This window comes from Larus michahellis, chromosome 2 (genome assembly GCF_964199755.1).
Source record: "Larus michahellis chromosome 2, bLarMic1.1, whole genome shotgun sequence".
NCBI classification, from domain to species: Eukaryota; Metazoa; Chordata; class Aves; order Charadriiformes; family Laridae; genus Larus; species Larus michahellis.
This window is the reverse complement of record NC_133897.1, coordinates 8,216,669-8,236,177: the sequence shown is the minus strand read 5'-3', so window position 1 is coordinate 8,236,177 and position 19,509 is coordinate 8,216,669. Positions and strand designations below refer to the sequence as shown.

The 19,509-nt window shown below is 40.5% G+C and overlaps 1 protein-coding gene across 2 annotated transcripts in view; it reads right to left on the bottom strand.

Moving 5' to 3' along the window:
* Positions 1 to 6,755, bottom strand: part of GALNT11 (polypeptide N-acetylgalactosaminyltransferase 11) — a 54,202-nt gene extending 47,447 nt beyond the window's left edge. Inside the window, exon 1 of one of the 2 annotated variants that reach the window (XM_074574098.1) lies at positions 6,640 to 6,755. The gene's annotated coding sequence lies outside the window, so the exon portion shown is untranslated. Of the gene's footprint in view, positions 1 to 6,516 lie in introns of both variants that reach the window. The other variant, XM_074574102.1, reaches the window with a different exon arrangement.
* Between the last annotated feature and the right edge of the window lie 12,754 nt (positions 6,756 to 19,509).

Here is a 19,509-nt window from a genome sequence, read left to right as displayed (position 1 = left end):
AATGCAAAACTGCTGCAATTAAGTTATTAACAGTACTACAGAATTGGAACCTGTCTTAATGAGAATGATTACATTGCATCTTATCCTACAGCATCAAATTACAGAATTCATAGACCACCAAGCTTACTCCCCACAAATCATACAAGTCTACTTCATTTCTCTTTTTTCTGCAGGGTTTTCCTTTCCAATATGCAGAAACTTACATAAAAATACATTAGAAGTACCATGGTTGGATCCCTGACATGTTACACTCACAGTCAGATGTCACAGTAAGACAGCACTAGCGGCCAGCTACTTGCTGAAGCACTGCAATCTGCCCTTGCAGATTAGTTTTATTAGCCTCTATGGAGCCTGAGAAACTGATATGAGCACACACTGACAATATTTGTTTAAAAAAAAAAAAAAAGAGATGAAACGTAGCACCAGAACTGTGAGTGAGGTTAAAACAAGTTACAGTTTAAATCCCCAAACTGCCTCTGATAGAAAAGTATTTAACTCATTCTAAACTGCTCGGAGTTCTTAACTCCCATTACATTTCTCCACACTATTAAGGTATGGCACGATCTTAAAGATTTCCGCAATACATCGTGTCCTAACTGAATTTACCTGGGTGGATGGCCATTGTTAAAAAAAGTAGAACTGAAAGAAATTCTAAAAGCAGGCACTGAATTGAATTCAATGTCCATTTCCATTTCTCATGGCCAGAAACAAAGGTCACTTGGAGTTTTTCAAGCCAAGCTTTAGGAGGGAGTCCACAGTATCCATGCCATTTGGGACAGCAGAGGCATGGGACTTTCTGAGGAAGAATTCCTCATGGGGAAAAATGAAAGACGAAAAAACACTGCAATCTTCTTGCTTCTCAACAAAAGTTTAAAGTAATTCCAGTGCATAGGTTTCACTCATTTTCTCACTAATGTCTCCAGCCGTTAATATAAGAGAGGAATCCTAAGGATATACACCTACTACATGTTCTCACTTCAACTCACTGACTGAACCAGAACACCTATATAGTTATCAGATTGACCTGTGGGACATTTTGGTTGAGCTATTTGCTTTGCTATGGATTTTGATGAGATCCTCAGCAACTCACTGTCTCAGCTCCCACCTATAAAAACTGAACGATGCATTAAGGCAAATACTTCAAAGGTTCTGAGGCCACAATAACCAGAGAGGATACAAATATCAAGCAGAACTCTGGTTTAGAGCAGCAATAACTCATTCCTTCTGTTCTCCTAGCAAGCCTATTTCTAAATTTTACTAGCATCATATAGGAAACAGTCTCTCTTTTTCCTTTCCTTAACACAATACAGTAATACTAACAGAGAGATACCGTTGCTGGTACAACCATACCTACAGATGGAATCAATGAAAACACTTTTCACCCACACATCTAAACTAAGCTATCAATTTAATATAAGATTATCTTGCTAAACATTGTATTTGATAATACAATGTGTAATAATGGACTGTTCCAAATATGTAAGTAACAGACCTTTTATTAGCGTGCTTCCAAAAAAGAATATTTTTGTGGACATTAACTGTTGGATTAGAATGATAAATCACTAGCATAAAAAGATTTTACACTGTCTGTTAGGAGAGCAAGCTTCTGCAAGCTGAGCCAAAAATTAATTTCCTTTGTCTTTCATTCCCTTCTACATGATCTTAGAGACTCCACTCTTTCCTTCTTCAAAGAAATCCCTTTGAGGAAAGAGTTGTGGACCACTCCTTTTCCATCCCCTGTTGGTCTGTTCTACTTATCTATTGCCAATGTTTCTAATGGGAAAACGTACTCAGAATTTTGATGTTGAAATCAAGGATGTTGCAACAGAACAAACAGCAGATCAAAAATACGTTTTCCCACTTCACTAGAAGCCATGCTTTCCAACACACTGCTAGCACAGAAGGTTAGCATGCAATCCGAAACTTAGTCTTCTCTTGCTTCACAAGTGATGAGTCTCAGTCTCTGCTGACATAAGAGATAAGAGATTCATGTTAACTAACAAAATTAAGGTATTCCAGGAAACAGAAAACTAAAGAAAGCACTTCCAGAAAACAAATTCACTGACAAATACAAGAGGTATCAACAGAGACAGTGACATAATTTACTCCTGATGTTACACTTCAGGAATTAGCAAAATAGTCAATATACCTATGAAGATTGATTCATAAGGAGTTGTTTATCAAAACAGGACAGTTTCATGCTTCCTGGAAAAGGACCTCTCTTTTAACTAAGGCCACCTCCAAGGTTTAAAGCATCTAATTTACTCCTTGTCTGCACGAGAAAATCTGTGTCATTTAGCCAAGCAATATTTGAATGGTTTTACATAAACTAAAAAGACCACCTCTATGAACATGCTCCTAACATTTATTAAGTATTTGTTTAAATCAGTTTGGCACACAGCAATCATTTACTGAGGTACCTTCTTTTTAGCATGCCTCTGCAAGTTTATTAGCTTAACCTGTCAATTTAAAATTCAACTATGAGACACAGCACCATTCAAGAAGTTGAAGTCAGGAACGACAAAAGGTTATTGCAGGTAAGCAGTTACCACCCATCAGCCGCTCTGCAATGTTACTTCACACTCCTTCCCTCTTGCACAGCAAGAGAAATGATTTTAGTCAAGGTAGCTTGCTCCATGGCGAGAGGGGTTAGAGCATGCACACAAACAGTGACTACCTCAGCCGACAAGGTATAACTTATCAGTCATGGTAAACCTTCAGTCTCAGAAATGCAGAACTCACAATGCCACTGCTGCCACAAAAGAGAAAACCACAACAGCTCACCTGTCCCACATTGACCTTAAAGCCAGCAAAGACACCAAAATACCTACCTGTGAGCAGTATGGGGTAGTGGGGTCTGGACTTCTCCCTAGCCTGCACACCTATTTCTTGCTCATACTACAAAGCATAACGCAGGCAGTATGGAGTCCTGAGGTTCCCTGCATTAGGGGTTTCTAACTAGTGTAAACAGCGGAAAAACTGATTCACCCCTGTTGATTCCAGTTTCAAACATGCAAAGTATCTGGCTGCCAAAACCCTAGAATGCACAAAAAAGGGATGAGATACAACAACATTAGAGTGTCACTCTTACAGAGACTTCAATCCACGCTCTACATTTTGGTAACACAATCAGTTTTTTAACCTACAGACAGCATATTTTCACATCTAGGTGAAGGAGATCATACAACAAAATATCTGAAACTTAGTATACTTGAAGTAAACTTCAGATTGAAACAGTATCATCAGCTTCCCAATTTCCCCGCTTTGTGTTGCAGTATATTTCTACGTTTTATAGAGTTTTCAAAATAAAGTATTTACAGTAATTATTACACAATGCTGACTCACATGAGAAACATGCTAGAGCACAGCTGAAGGATGTGGTGGATACTATTAACTCTTCCACAAAATGAGCTGAACAAATTCATTTACTCACACTGCTAAACACTGGTTTAACAGCCGAGGCCTTTGTACTGACAGTACTTTAACACAGTAGCTGCAACAGCAGATGCATTAATCTCCATAAGCCACCATATGTTTTGAAAAGAAACCTTAGATAAGAATCAAGGCAGTTTATCTACCTCCCACACTCTAACAGGGATTGAAACACACTTCAACTCTGTATTATTTTTTGAGAAAAAGAATTCTACACTTCAAATACACAAGCGTACTTTTGCTCTTCAACACCAATTAACAGAGCTGTATTGCAGCACCTCTCCAAAATGAACAGTACTAAAGAAAATTACTTGATTTTTAGGGATACCTGTAACTGTAGTGTTGCCTAGCCCAACAGATGGAACTGTTTAGGAAGTCAATAAACTGAACTGTCACAGAGAGGAATGATTGTATTTTTTCAAAATTTTACCTTTTCTCTTCAGCTGGAAGCCTCCCCTTGCTTCTCTGCTTCAGTAACCAACACTCAGCTGCCAAACTCCACCTGCCAGCTTCTCAGACCACAACCTTTTTACAATACCTTCCATGTAACTAAAGAAAGAATGATCCTCCTTCTGTTCTTTTCATCCCTACAGTACCCTATTATTTCTTGTTGGAAGATTTGAAATCCCCAATTTTACTGTCTGCTCAGGTATTTCTAATCTCATCCATTTGACCCACAGTTTGCCCTGCTCCACACACATGCCCTATAACTACCATTAAAGTTTTTGTTTCTCTAGCATTTATTATCAGAAAGCATGTTTTATGTAGATAAATTTTCAAAATGCTAATAATTCATCTTTATTTCCCTTGCCATGCTGTTTCAGGGCTTTCTTCCTCCTAAAAAGCTTGAATCACACCTACTGTTATCATCACTATGAAAAAGATGAACAGATTCACCCATTCTCATAAACTACCATCACACAGCAGCTTATCAAGAATTCTTTCCAGTTTTACTCCTATGCATAATGGAGTATCAATTTGCATCCTCTGAGACAAAGTGATTAGCTATCAGAAGACAGGCAACAGGCTCTGAAATCTGCAGTCAAAATCTCTTAAACCAGAACATGTCACATTGCCTGCTGGCTTCCTCATCTGAGGCTGAGAGATGAAGGCTCATTAGAGCTGCAGCATTACTTTCCTTCCCTACTGCAGAAGAGCTCCTAAAACTCTGCAGGAGCTTATCTTACCCAGAGATGAGGAAAAGCTTATGCAGAAGGCATGCAGTTCTTCAGAGACAGTTATACTGGGGGAGGCCAATTGCTTTTAATCAAAAGCTTCTTATCTGGAACCACCTGGACCTTTATGCTGTTCTAAAATGAGGTTATGAATCACAGCTGGACTACTTCACATATGCAGAGGTTCTCTACAGGGTAGCAGGGCAGAAATATACTGTCAGGGAAAGGCTGGTACCATCCTTTCCTGGGCACAGCCTGCACCTGGATCAGCTTAAGCTAATCAGAGATGTCTGGGAGAAGTATCCTGCTAAGATGAGATCCATACAAAAGAAAAAAAAAAAAAGCAGATGCTAGATCAGAAAGTATTCAGGAATATTTAATGTCACTTACAGACTATTCTTTCTAAGTAAGGACAAAGTGGATTTGATCTTATGCTGAATTACATTTTCCAGAAAAATTTAAGAAAAGGCATATTGGCAGAGTGCTGATGATCCTGCCCACCTGCATAATTACTGTACTGGCATTAAGAGATTTCACCATTCCTTCAAACAGAAAGCAATACTCCAAATACACTAGACCAAACAGATAAAGTACAGATTGTTTACAGAGCAGCAGCAAAGTCAAGTCACAAGATATTTTTTTTTTCTTTGGAAGAGTAGGGGCTACACTTTATATCTAGTTATACAATAAAATACTGTCAGGTCTACTCCAGCTCCCCTGCAACTGATATTGAAAAGAAGTCAGGACCCAGTTTGGCAGAGATGCTGTACTAGAGGACATTAGTGTTTTCATTAGTCTCAACAGCAGTCTTAAGGCTGACACCTATGAAGAAGCAAATGAAGGTGAAACAGCTATCTGGAAAGGCAGCTACTGAATGCAATGTTTGCTTCCAGTGCCCTGCTAGAGCATAGAGGAGTCTGACCTGCTAAACCCCCTGCTACCAGAAGCGCAGAGGTTTTGGTTCCTTGCTCAGCTAGATCTGTTTGCATGCAGACAAGGGACCAGAGAACCTTTCTTTTGCCTTACAAGTAACTTGGAGACAGTTAATTTGCTATCAGCATCGTCTGTTGCAGCCTTCCTTACAAGCTTTAACACAAAACAAAAAACAAAACACATGGCAATGGGAACTGACTAGAAAGGCTGGAGACCAGCCACGTAGAATAACACGTACTTGCTAAGAGGAAAAGGGAGCCTCAATGTTGCAAAGTACATACTGAAAACCACATGAACAAAAAACAAAACAAAAGAAAAAGGGAAATGGTTTAAAAATAAGTTTCCCAGTCATAAAGATAAGAAAGCTTTAATACTGCACGAGGTCAAACAGCCCTCCAAAAAGCAACGCCTGCCCTGGCCCTGCAAATGAATCAATGAGAGGGGCAGTGCCAGCAAAGCTAACACGTACAGATCCCCACAGTTCGGGCTGACAGTTGCATAGTTTCAGTCTACCTGCAGGCGGGCGGCTGCTGCTGCTCCTTCCCATGCGTTTAAAGACTAAAAAGAGATAATAATTACGTTGTCTTCCATCCTATGCACCACAACCCTCGCCGGGCCCACGGTCAGGTTAAACTAAGGCGGCCGGACTCAGCCGGCGACCCAACCGAGCGCAGCCTCCCCGCTATCAGCTCACAGCGTTTATTTTACCCAGAAAGACGGGAAACCCTGAATCTGACCCCGGCCTCTGAGAAACGGGAATCGCCGCCCCCGGGACAGGCTCCGCCGCGTCCCTCAGGGCAGGCGGGAAAACGGCGGGGGCCGGTCTGATACCGCCGCTGGCCCCGTCCCCTCACAGCCCCCGGGGCTGCCCCTCACACCGCCACCGCCGCCGTCCCCGTCCCCTCACACCGCCTCAAACACCATCCCCTCAGCCGCCGGGGCTGCCCCTCACACCGCCGCCGGCCCCGTCCCTCACCCCCCGGAGGTGCTCCTCACACCGCCGCCGGTTTCCTCGCCGGGACCCCCTCCCCTCACACCGCAGCCAGCACCACCCCTGTCGCTCACCACCCCGGAGCCGCCGCCTCCCCCTCGCACTCACCGGGGCGGCGGCATGCCCACTCCGACCGCCCCGTGCCCTCAGCAGCAGCGGCGGCGGCGGCGCGCACCGCTCGCGCGCGGTGGTGCCCCACGTGACCGCTCGCACCTCCTCCTCTCCCCTCCCTCCCCGGCCGGCGGCGTCACGTGAGGGGGACGGGGCGCGCCCGCCATGACAGGCGGGGGCAGGGTCGGCGTAAGAAGATGGCGAGCCCAGTAAGGGGGAGAGTGGCGGGGCTGTGGGGCTCCTGTCTGGAGCTCCTGCCCGAGCGGTGCACGGCTGTGAAGCTGTGAGGGGGATTCAGGACTGAAGGGATGTAGATGTGCGGCCTTCAACCCCCTTCTCCCCTCAAAGTTGTTGTGCATCTGCCCATCCCACCAGGCTTGCAAGGAGTTCCCTTGCAGCCCTCTCTGAGGATAAAAGCCTTTTCCAGTCTTCCAAGGAGGCATCTGCTTTGAGCTTCGTGGTCTTAAGTGCCCACTGGAAGTACTTGCCCTTTGAAGGGCAGAAAAGAGTAGGTCAGGCTGACAGAGGATGTCTGCGCTAACTAGCACGTTCTCCTCACCGTGTAGTTTGCCTGGCTGGCTGGAATATGGAGGACTCATTTCTTCAGTTCAGCAGGAAGGGGGAGAGAGCTGAGGGAAATCAACCACAACTACCCTAAAATCACCTGAGCTTGGTGATTAATGTGCATCTATAGCAACAAGAGTTGACATCCTCACAGGTGGAGAGGCATGTTGAATCCTCAGATCTCTCATATCCAGAGTAAGTGATCTCACTACTGGCTTAGTGGACAAAAGGGTGATGGGGTAGCTTCACCACTGATCTGTCTTCATGTGGGACCCGACTCGGCAGGTGTCCTTTTGGGAGGAGGAGTGAAGCTGGAAGGAATTATAGGGTTTGTTAACCCTGGTGGCGTTTAAGAACGAGCGAAGTGTCAGATTTGCTCAGCATAGTCAGGACTAGGAGCTTTTTTGTGAATACACAGATAAAGAACTTGAGATGCCAAGTGACACTTTGAAGATGACAGATTTTATTTTAGTGAAGTGGAAATTAAACAGGGTTGACACACCTGAGTCCGTTCTTTGGCAGATACTGTCCCTGGTGTCCAGAGATTACGGCAAGGTGCTTTATCGTAACACAAATAGAGCAGAATACAGAACTTGTCAAAAAGCTGTAGCTACAGCATTAAAGTTCAAAGGCCAAAAAGGCAATATATAATCAGAAGATGTAGTGAGAGAAAAAGGAGTGACAGTCCATGGAGGGGTTAGCAGACAGATGACAAGGAGGTAGCAGGGATCAAGGTGAAAGTCATGTGGGCAGTTAAATGAGATAGCCACATAGTCACCATCCCTATCAGACAGCTTTTCATAACACCAGTTTCATAATGGCTAATATGCTGCTTTGATCTTTCTCTTGTAATAATTTAGCCTGAGGACTGGAGGTGTGTGTTAAGCTTTTTTAGGTAAAAGCAACCTCAGCACGCACACTGTCTGCTTTCTGCAGAAGCGTTATCCTTGAAGTCCTTCTAATTTGGCCAATTCTTGCCTACCTTGTAATTCCAGGTATTTAATCTAGCCAAATAGCTATTTTAGTTCTTATCAAAAAGAGTTTCCCTGGTACTTGGATTATCATTTTATTAACAGAATTAATAAACTGCTACTTTTTAGTGTCATTTACTGTAAGGTCTTTGAGACATGTGTTTCATTTCTCAAAATCCCTGATAATGATAATCTGCCCAGCCCAATTGACCCACTTGCTCTGTGCTCAGAGCAAAGGACAAGAACTTACAATAAGTGCTGGCAAGAAGTCGTAACCCAAAGTAATCCTCTGTCAATATGGGTTGTGGTCAGAATTTGGGATACATATGCACTCAAGCACTGATATTTCATTTATTAAATGTTTCTGTTGTTGACATGTCTTGGACACAGAAATGACAAAAGAGAAAGGGACACTCTGAGCTACAAAACGTATTCATTAAGTCCTGTCTCATTTCTTAGATTGGCTCTTCTACTTTGTAAAAAAGGAGGTGAATATCCCCAAATCCAAACAAAATTATTCCAGATCATTCAGAACAAATTTCTCCAGCTAACGTGTAGAGCTTGTTGACCAGCTGTGATGGAGAATACTGGAGGAAACTCCAACTGTTCTTTCAATAGCTGGGATAACTAGCAATAGTTTCAGTGGTTTCCTTTTATAATAGTTTGCCTATCGGCTGTCCATGACTGAAGTCAGAGTCTGCACATCCCCTAAAAGAGGGGGGATGTAAGTGCTGGTCAGTTTATTTGGAATATTTGAGGAAGCAGGACGTTTATCTGGTTGCTCTTGCTCTTTTCCTTCCTACTGTTACTTTTGCTGCATTATCCCTTTAGAAAGAAGGTCAAATAACAACTCAGAATATGTACATGGGTTTATCTGCTCTGCTCTCTCTTCTCAAATACTTTTGAAATTCGGGGTCATGTTCATCAAATTTTACAGTGGGTTGAGATCTCAAAGAGATTGTATTCTAAATAGCTTTGACAAAATAGATATCTGAATGGAAGAGAGAGACTGTTATCCACTACTGAGGAAAAGCCTGTAGGACAAGTTTGTCCCACATACCCTTAAATTAGGAGCACTCAGGAGCTGTTGTGGCTAGTCTATTGAAAACATCAGTTCTATGATTTGTAGTAGGTGAAAAGGCAAAAATGATGCTAGATACATTAGGATAGGAATAAAACATAAGATGGGATACTGTTGTAAAACCCAAAGTGCTTGTACATCTTGAATATTGTGTGGAATTCTCTCTACAGCACCAAGAAAAGTACAGAGAAAAGCAATGAGCTCATCAGAGGTGTGGAATTGCTTTCTTAAAAAAAAAAAAAAAAGAGTTTTAATATTGTTGAATCTCTTGAATGGTTTAACTTGAAGAAGGACTATGATGAAATGTGATAAGGATGTAAAAATCTATTGTTAGAGAGAAGGTGAATTCTGTGTTTCTTATAGCACAAGATTTACGTGTCCTGAGTGAAATTTCCAGTAAATTTAAAAGGCAGTAAGTTTAAAAGAAACAAAAGAAAATATGTTTTTTCTTGAGTTACAATTGTAAATTGCTGCAAGTTTATTATAGAGGCCAAAAGTATAAATGTGCTCATGAGTGGATTAGAAATGGAAAAAATGTCCCTTAAACATAATGCTAATGCAGCTGCCAGCTCAGGAAATCTCCAAGTAAAGGGTGGATTCAGAGATCAGATTAAGACACCTAAATTTGGGTTTTAGTGTGTAGGTGTCTCCATGTGAACCAGATGTCTAAGCTCCCTTTATACATAGTAGAGAACTAATGTGGGATTTAGTTACATAAATGTGGGCATCAAATGCCATTTTAGGTATTGTGGCATTTTCTACCTGGCCTCCTGCTCCAAGAAGCAGCAGGTCTCCTAAAAAGCCTGTCATATCTGAAGTCTCACGTGGGAGTCTTTGGTATCTCAGACCATCGCAGTTGTCACTAAGCACCTATGTTTAGCAAGCTGAACCCTGCTAATAGTTGATAACAGCAAGCTATGCAGATCACCTTATATAAGGTGATTTTGAACAGCTGTATTTTGAACAGCTGAACAGCTCTCAGCTTCATTAACTGTATCGAGTAGTTTTCTATAGACTGTAGGAAGAAATTCTATTCAGATGAAGACACCTGCATGGGGACATTTCAGTCTAGGTGTCATAATTTATAGGTTTTGCCAGGCTGTACCAGAGGGCATATTGCTTATCTTTTTAATGCTATTTCCTTACGTTTCCTTAGCTAGTCACACCACCAAGTTGATTCAGCTGGGATTGATTTAGGGGAAGAATACAAGAGATTATGTATGAAAAACCTTCTTAAGATGCTCAGATTTATTGATAATGAGGATTGCGTGAAGGTTTAGATTCACAGTGCATTGTGTAATGGTGCATTGATATGTAGTGACGCTTTAAACACAGCTGGATGACTCCCTAAGCCTGGAAGATACCCGATGGCCAAGAGTTCTGGGGCAACCACAGATAATACTGATGAAGCCACCAGAATGTCAAATTCTTAAGCCATTAGATCCTGTAACTGAAAGGGGTTTTTTTGGGTTTGTTTTTTTTTTTTTTCACAAAAGTAAATCAAAAGTAATTTGGTTGATGACAGGCTTTACACCCTTCTGTGAATCAAACCAGTCAGATCTTGTTAGAGTTGCAGAACTTGCCTAAGAAGAATTTGGGCTAAGATTCAGGCCAAAGAAATTAAAAAAAAAAAAGATAACTAGAAAAGCTAAATGATAGTTAGATGAGTTTTGGAAAGTAGAATCGGTTTTTTCCTCAATCTCTCACGCTTCAAATTATTTACATTTTCTAGTTGGAAAGACAGAACTTGTAGCACTAATGCTGTCCTCTAGAGCTGACGAAATTTGTAACAAAAGAAGTCAGCAAGTTCTGACTTTGCTTTTTGGATATCTTAAAACAAGCTATGAAGGAGAGTTTATGGTTTTAAAACTGCATTGGTCACCAGTTCTGTTGCTGCAGCAGTGTTCCCATTTGATATTTATTAACAGAATGCCTTCATAGTACAATAAATAATAGAGACTCCCTCTTAGCATCACTGCTGTTAACGGAGCATCTGTATCTCTCAAATGTCCTGCTCTTCACGATGAGACAAAGACAAGAACAAACCTAGTATGATAATGAGCAGGCCCATCTCCCTTTTGCCACACATGGGACACAGAGAAGATCTACCAACCAGCTAAATATGTGAATATTAACCCATGCTAATGAAGCAAGAAAGAAGTTGCGGGGTAGAATGATGAAAATATGTGAAGTGTCCCTAAAATCTGCACGAACGCGAGGAAGAAGCCAGTTGTGTGAGTGACAGTCACTTGGGAGAATTCACATATCTAAGGATTTTGCCTTGTTTTGTCTCAGCAAGGAATTGCAGCACTGAGTATACATAGAAGAAAATTGTCATACTTTATTCAGTTCCCTTCAACATTTTTCTTCAATTTTTAGCCCTATCTGTGTTATTTTTCTGTACTTCTTAACACCTCTCTTCTGATACTTTCTGTAGAGTCTCTCAAGAACTGTGGAAAAGTTGTGTTTTAGCTTTGAAGTGTTGCTGAAAAAATTCCATCTGTTTTTGGTATTCAGAAGTTCTCACTCTTAAGATCTGGGACTGAGATGTTACATTTTCTGTCATTTCTTTTTATTGAAAAAAAACATTCCTTGGAATCTGTGGAGGGAGGTAGTTGGCTAAACGTTCTGTCCAGTGTTGCTCAACTGTGCTCCAATCACTTCACAGGCTCGGTGTCTGGGCCAGCCTGGGCTGATTTCTTTTCCACTTTGGACCGGTTTGCAAAGTTTTAAGAGTGAAAACAATCCCATAAAACCCAGAAATCTCATAACTGAATCAGCTTTTTCCCAATGAGTTGTCTTAGAACTCTACCAAGAGTTTCCGTCCATCTTTGTTTATACTCCCTGATAGGAGGAAGAAAAGTTTATTTGCAGAGGATGTCAGTCGCATTATCTTCTTTTTACAGATGTGAAAGTCAAAGCACAGAAAGATGAAGTTGTTTATTTCAGGTCATCCAACAGAGCAGTGGCAGACAAAAAATAGAACCAAATCCTTCAGTGCTCACTCTGTTGCATCACTCAGTCTTCCTGTTTTGAGGAAAATGTCTGAAATGTAGCTTTCATGGGTAAGCATGTGAGAAAGATTCAGACTTCCTGAAGCACAGAAACCAAAACTTTTAGTTATGTCACATAAACAGAGGTTAGATACAATACAAACTGAGACAAAGACTCCACGCCTGAGCTGTGGCACTTGGGTTGTACGGGTATCTTTTTGGTAATTCTTTCTCATAGCAGGTATAATCTTCCAAGTATGTTTCATTAGAAGATACCTCAGCCTCTAGCCCCATACCTTTTGTACAACAGGATGCTGAGCCTTTATTTTACTTATTTATTTCATGCTTCAGTTTAATTTTCTGCATTCTCAAGGATGGGATTTTCACTTTCCTAGCACTGAGAAAAGCATAAAAAGGAAGTATGTATAACAAGCAAAGAATGATTATCTGGTAATATTCAATAGTTTCATTTTAGTTCTATTTTCCCATTGTTTTTACAGAATTATGCTGATTCATACCAACTAGGGCAGTTTCTGCTTGTCTGTAGGAACTTTACTATCTGTTGTAATCACAGGGCTTATACCCCTTCTTCTTTCACCCCCTCTCCAATTTGTCATTCATCTGCTGTTTCTATAACCCATCCTAAAAACATTTCACAACTTTACAGTTTTCATGAACAATCAGACAACTATTTAGAAACTTGCTGTTGTAAATCATTCTTCTTTTTCAGGTGCCTGAGATATATCAGTAGAATACCTCAACTTTGTATTGTTTTTTCAAAGAAGAATATGTGAAATTCAGTAGTAGTTGTGTCTCCTATATTATGCATGTATGAGAAAGTGAAGAGAAATTATATTCTTATAGCTAAGAGGACAAGAATTAAGGACAGGACTGTCCCCTCAAGGCATTCCCTCCATAAATCTGGGTTTATTGCTTGATGTCTTCATTTGTTATATACAGTATGTTGCTAAAATTCTTATCCCCACAGCCTGTGTCTGTTTTATCTATTTAGATTAGAAGAACTTGTGGCCAAACACAGTTTGGTATTGGGCAATTATGTATCACTACAAACAAGGACACTTGACCTCTTGAACTCTCAACTCTCCTAGGATTCATAGGCAAATTCAAAGCAAAACAACAAAAAAAAATCCCCATGAGCAACATACTCTTTGTTGCATCACTAACTTGTGGTTTACCAGAGAAATGTGTTAGGGTAGGCTATCGAAAGCAATGTTTCTAAAATGTAAGTTTTGGATATGTCATAAACTTGATTTCAATAAATGACGAAAACAGATTAGAAAATAAGTATTCTAATCAGTCTATACAGAACCCAAGAGCTGTGCAGCTATTTGTAAATCTTACTCATTTTAGCATGAAAAAAACCCTATATGATTAAAGAGTTCAAGATAATTTTTGGGCCTGTTAAAAAACCCTAATACAAATAACATAACCTTTGTGTTAATGATTTTAGCAAAGGATTAGTAGGAAATTAAATGAATGACTGGAGGAAACCATTATTGCACTATCTGAAAATGTCAAGCTTCAAAAGAACTATACTGCCTAAGGAAAACGGTGAAAATGGAAGATAAATACTGCTAAAATCTGTCCTAGATAGACGTTGTGCTGTACAAGGGGATAGCAAGTCTGTGCAAGTTGTGAGGTGCCCCCTGGTGTTATAAAGTTCAGCCATTGTACATGGTCAGAGCAGGAAAAAACACCCGAAGTATGTAGAGAGGATAAGAAAGTGTAAAAGGGAAATAGAAGCTACAAAAAACCACAAAGCAGCAGCAGAGGGATTGGTAGCAATGTCATTTAGGATCTAATTGCCATTTACAGTAAGGAGCATTAGCTGTAAGCTTCTCAGTTTTAGGTAATATTTTCAGTAGCAGGAGTTAGAGGCAGCTGTATGGTAATGGGGATCCAGGTAATGAAGAGGTCAGCCCCATTTTGTGGAGGATTGGAAGGGGGGCTTAGAGAGGCTTTGGAGAGCCACAGAGAGAGGAGACTCCTTCACTTAAGATGTCTCTACCATAGCACTGTGAGGGTTATGGGACCCCCAGACCTGCCCTTGCAGGTGTCTCAACTCCATTCACCGCAAGCAACAATATACCCTGTCTTCTTCCTACAGCAATTTCTACTAATTTGGGGCTGCTGAAAAGAGGAAGGAGAAGCAGGGAGGGGACAGGAGAAAAGGAACTATTTCAGCAAAGGGGGAGGGAGGAATAGGAGGTGCTGAGCCATAGAGGAAGGCCTTAGGGAGCAAAGCTTTTTGTTCCTATTACTGGGGTCAAAAATCACTGCTTTAACATTTGGTCAGCCCTGAAGTGGTGAGGCAGTTGGACTAGATGATCCTTGTAGATCCCTTACAACTGAAAATATTTTAGTCTAGTCTAGTCTTGTCAAGAAAGAGAGAAGAAGGAAATTGTAATTAGGATAGATAAACTAGAATTCTGTGTCTAAACTGGTCTGGCTCTTCTCCAAACCTAAGCGGCAGTTCTAGATGCTAGCAAGTGGGGTTGGTTATCCAGGACTTTTCTGGAAATAAAGTCACACAAATCATGTGGACCTAAAAATGTATAGACAAGAGCATTGTCTATACAAGTACAGACTAAAAGCAAGTGATTCTAAGAGTTTGGGGGGAAATCCTGCACTATAACAGCTATTTGTAACTGGATACTGAGTATTTGCAACTTTGTTTTGCAGGATCTTCAGGTGCCAAAACAAAAGATAGTTGCTGCTTCATTCAAGCAGAAAAGGAGTATTATAGGCTATTTTCAACACTAAATGAATACCAAATCTCTACCCCTTTTGTATGTCCTTGTGATGGAAAAAAGAGATATCCTTTTGTATCATTAAAATAAAATACCAATGGTTTAGCCAGGTGTCTGATTTTAATGTCTACATATTTTGCAGATTTATTTCTTATGAATGGTTTGGTTCTTTTGTGGATTAGATAAGTGAGGACAGGGAAATGAGGAAATGAGAGCAAAATCCCTTTGAACAGATCGATATTGGTTGTAACAAAATTTGCAGCACTTCATTGTGTAAAAATTTCTCGTAAACCAAACAATCCTACTGGTGTTCTTATAGTCTTTGATGCCAAAAAAAATAAGGTAAGAATTTCAGCTTTTGCTGTAATGAAAGCCTCCAGCCCTTGTGGTCAGAGAAATAGATCTTGAAGATTTGACATGTGAAATGATGGTTTATCCTACAAGAGTCAAATTAAAAAATAATTTAAAAAAAAGAGAGAAAGTGAAGTATCTTCTAGTGTTTTTTAATAAAGCCATTCTTCATAAAGCCAATGGGCACAAGTTAGAACATAGGAAATTCCATACAAATACACGGAAAAACTTCTTTACAGTGAGGGTGACAGAGCACTGGAACAGGCTGCCCAGGGAGGTTGTGGAGTCCCCTTCTCTGGAGACTTTCAAGGCTTACCTGGATGCAGTCCTGAGTAATGTGCTCTGGGCAATCCTGCTCTAGCAGGGGAGTTGGACTAGATGATCTCTAGAGGTCCCTTCCAACTCTGAAGTTTCTGTGATTCTGTGATTCTGATTTTACAGAGACCGACTCCTGGTTTTGTTAATGCTCAGGCTGGTAATACTGAGCCCTGGTAATACTGGTAATACTGAGTCCCAAATATGTCTTTTGACACTGTACCAATTTGAGTTAAACCAAAATATATTATCCCTTCTCCTAAATGCAAGCTTCTGCTATACCATATTATGGAACCAAGTTATCTGAGAGTTGCAAAGTAATACCAGATGGTGATTGTAGGTTGGCTGGAATTTGCGGTCTCTCTCGTCTTGCCACATGTTTCACCACTTGGAAGCCTCTAAATTATATTGTTCAATTATTTGTCTCCTTGGCTCCATATTCCGTTTCTTTCATTTTCTGGTTTGGTGCAATTCTTCATGCTTTCACTAGGTGGGTCCCCACAACAGTACACTGGGTAAGCAATTTGTTGAATAGCCTGAACACATTTAGGTAAATGTATCTCCCAGTCAGTTTTATTATAACTTTCTTTGGCAGAAGTTCACTGCATACATGTTTCGATGTACAACTTAGTGATTTAAAAAACTGATTAGAGTGTTGGGAAGTTGTCATAAAGGGATTGGACTTGCAGATCTTCCTAGGACTACTGTCTTTCTAACTTAGCTATTTGAACTGAAGTTAAAATAAATGTGCTCTTCTTCTTATAACCAGTCAGATACAGTCCTATCAAGTTTTGAAATTATTTTACCTTTCAAAGGGTGATGCAAAGCTCGTTGGTTAGCAAAATTGCATATATTCTTCTTTTCCAAAATAAAAAGTTAGTCATCTTTAATGCTTTGCAACTTTCCGTACTAGTCAAAACAAAGAAGCAAAATCATCTTTTCCATGTGTGTTTTCCTTGTGACTACACAAGAAAGACTTTTTAGCTAAAATCTTCAGAAATTTTCTTTTAAGTGTTTTATGAGTATTTACTTACATTAAAAAAGATTTACCCCCTAAACCTGAGCAAAACAAAACCCAAACACAAAACTTCAGTTCTTTCTATTCCATAATGCTCAATAGAGAAGATTAAGGAAAAAGAAGTGAGAAATTAGCAATATATTTTCATCTCCTATTAGAAAGCCAGTCTAACCCAATGGTGGGTAGCCATTTGTGATGCCTTCTCCAGAGTCTTCTCACCAGAGTCTGAATGTGATTCTTGCCTTTGCAGCACCCGTTTGTCACATCAACCTGGGAGAAGACTGTAAGTCAGGAACACAGCAGCTCTTCACTCTGCTGATTTTTATAGTTAGAACTATATGGTCTTTAAAAGTCACGGTGCTCTGAATGAGGAGGCATGTAGCTTCTTTACTGTCTCGGGTTGTGTCTTCACCCTGCAAGAAAGGGGATCAGTTAATCTGCAGAGAGCTCTATACTGTCTTTTTCTGGCTTTTTCTGACATTCAGGGTTGTGCATTCAAAGCTAGCTCTCTTTATAGTGTAGTCTGTAGCATTGATTTAACTTAAGAATGGATAACTCTTACCTCTGGTGGGCTGATCTAAAGATATCTTTTCAATACCCACTCGGGCATCTTCTTGGCATCTTCAGAAAGAAAATCAAACCATCCAATTTCAGTTATTGTGAGGTTTGGATTTATTTTTTCTTCTTTTTTTATTCCCGTTCTTATCCAGGCTCCTTAAGTTAATCTATTTCATCTGCTTATTTGACATGGTAAGACAATTCATGTGGAGGTCTACCAAGAAGTGCAAATTTTGATTTAACTAAAGGTTTTGTTTCCTGTGATTTATATTTAGAGGACAAAGAAAGGTTTGGAAAATTCTTGCACTATGTATTACAAGTATGAGCTGAAAACTAAAACTGATTGTTTCCTTGCTCAGTAACCAACCTACATTAAATAAAACTGATTATTATTGACTATATTTAAACTCAGAAAATCTTAGTCTGTCAAATAATTAATGCAAGACAAGAGAAAGGCTGTCACAGTACAGAGAGGGATGGTAGTACTAAATGTCAGAGATCTGGCTCAAAATTAATCCTCAGGAGTTACTATAACATCTGATTTCCTGGCTTTAGCAAGTAGGTATATAGAATTTTCTGTGTTTTACCGAAACTAGTTTTAATGATCTCTTTGACTTCGTTTTGACGGCAAGAATCTCAACTTGGAAAAAATAGTTTCTATATTGTTTAAGTTTACTTATGTTTCTAAGTGATGGTTATGACCTCCAATAGTTATCTCTTTCATCATCAAGCTCGTATCAGTTACAATCTCCATTCTTCAGCTCTAGGCTAAATCTACATTTAGGATGAGTGCAGATGCTCTAGGAATCCAGGACAATGAGGAACAGTGAGAAATTCTTACAAAACTTTGATTCATATTTGGAAAATTCTTGTGTGTCTGAGCGTGGAGACTTGACCTGGGTAGGGGGATCTCATGCGTTCCTGGATTAGAGTCACCCTTCTGTGTCCCTGGGCAATTACACACAGTGTAGTGGGAGTGCTCGTCATTTCTACTTCCAGAGTTACAAACCACAAAGCCAGACATACTATATGAGGTTGGGCTGCTCACACTTGTCTGGCACCATTATTTCCTCTGGGAAAATGGCAAAAGCAAATAGCAACTTGCCTGTTTGCATGTAGGCGTGATCCTCCTGAGAACATATAATTTGGCACCATGCGCAAGTGAAGTTCAAACATCCTTAAGCTATGAGTTGTTGACAACATCTCTCAGAATAGACATATAAACTACATAAAGCAGTTTTGGTCCTGCCTTATCTCAACGTTATCTTCAAAAACTATAATGGTTCCCAAGTCACTAAGTCCTCCTGGTTGGGGAAATACGCTTACAGCAAAAGGTGTTAACCACTTACCCTTTGCATTGTCCCCCTTGACTACAGGCAGAGGGTAACAACACTTAGCAGCCTCATCAGGACCCTGGGACATGCAAAGCACTTAGACTTTTGTCTGCAGTGATGAATGCTTATGCGTTGCTGCCCCGCAGTGGCTGTGTTTACAAAGGGTATTATAATCCCCACAATAAAGGCAATGGTAGACATTTCAAATACTAGCAATTTCTCGGTTAGATTATTAGCTGTGCAAAACGGGCATTGCATTTAGACTGGTTCTCGGTTTACTGCTCAGAATTTGAATGCAATTAAGCATAGCTGGTGGTGTCACACCTAGTGACAGACCTGTCCCTTCTTTATAGGAGGTATTGTAGAAGTGCCAAGTATCACTACTGTAATGAAATCAGAGGGAGGTAGATATACCATATAAATATTCCAAGGCCTCTAGAGGCTGAGAGTCAGCAAGCGAACCTTGGCTACAACACAGAAAATTTGAGAGTTGTTAATAAAGAGGATTAAAGCAGTAGGCATCCTCTGGGCTACAGCAGGATTTAACAAATGCCTGCGAATGTGTTCAATAGGACTCCAAGGCAAAGCTCGACTATAACTTGGAGTCTGCACAGAGGGAAAAGAGAAAGCAGTCCAGGATCATGTTACTCATCTGATTGCAAAGGGCTGTGTTTTCAGCGTTGCCCCCAGGGCTTTACCTGATCTATCCAAATAGAAGATGTCTGCCCTTCCCACCCTGCAATCATTCATACATAAACAACTCTAAATACTTTTCTGACTGTTCTGCCAGTTTCAGCTCTTCTTGCTTATTCAGTGCCTGCTCTCCTGCCAAAACAACAAACTGAGCTCGTGTGGGTTGTGGTCGGGGGCAGAAGCAGGCAACAGCGGTCTGCTCATTTCCTTTGTTTTTC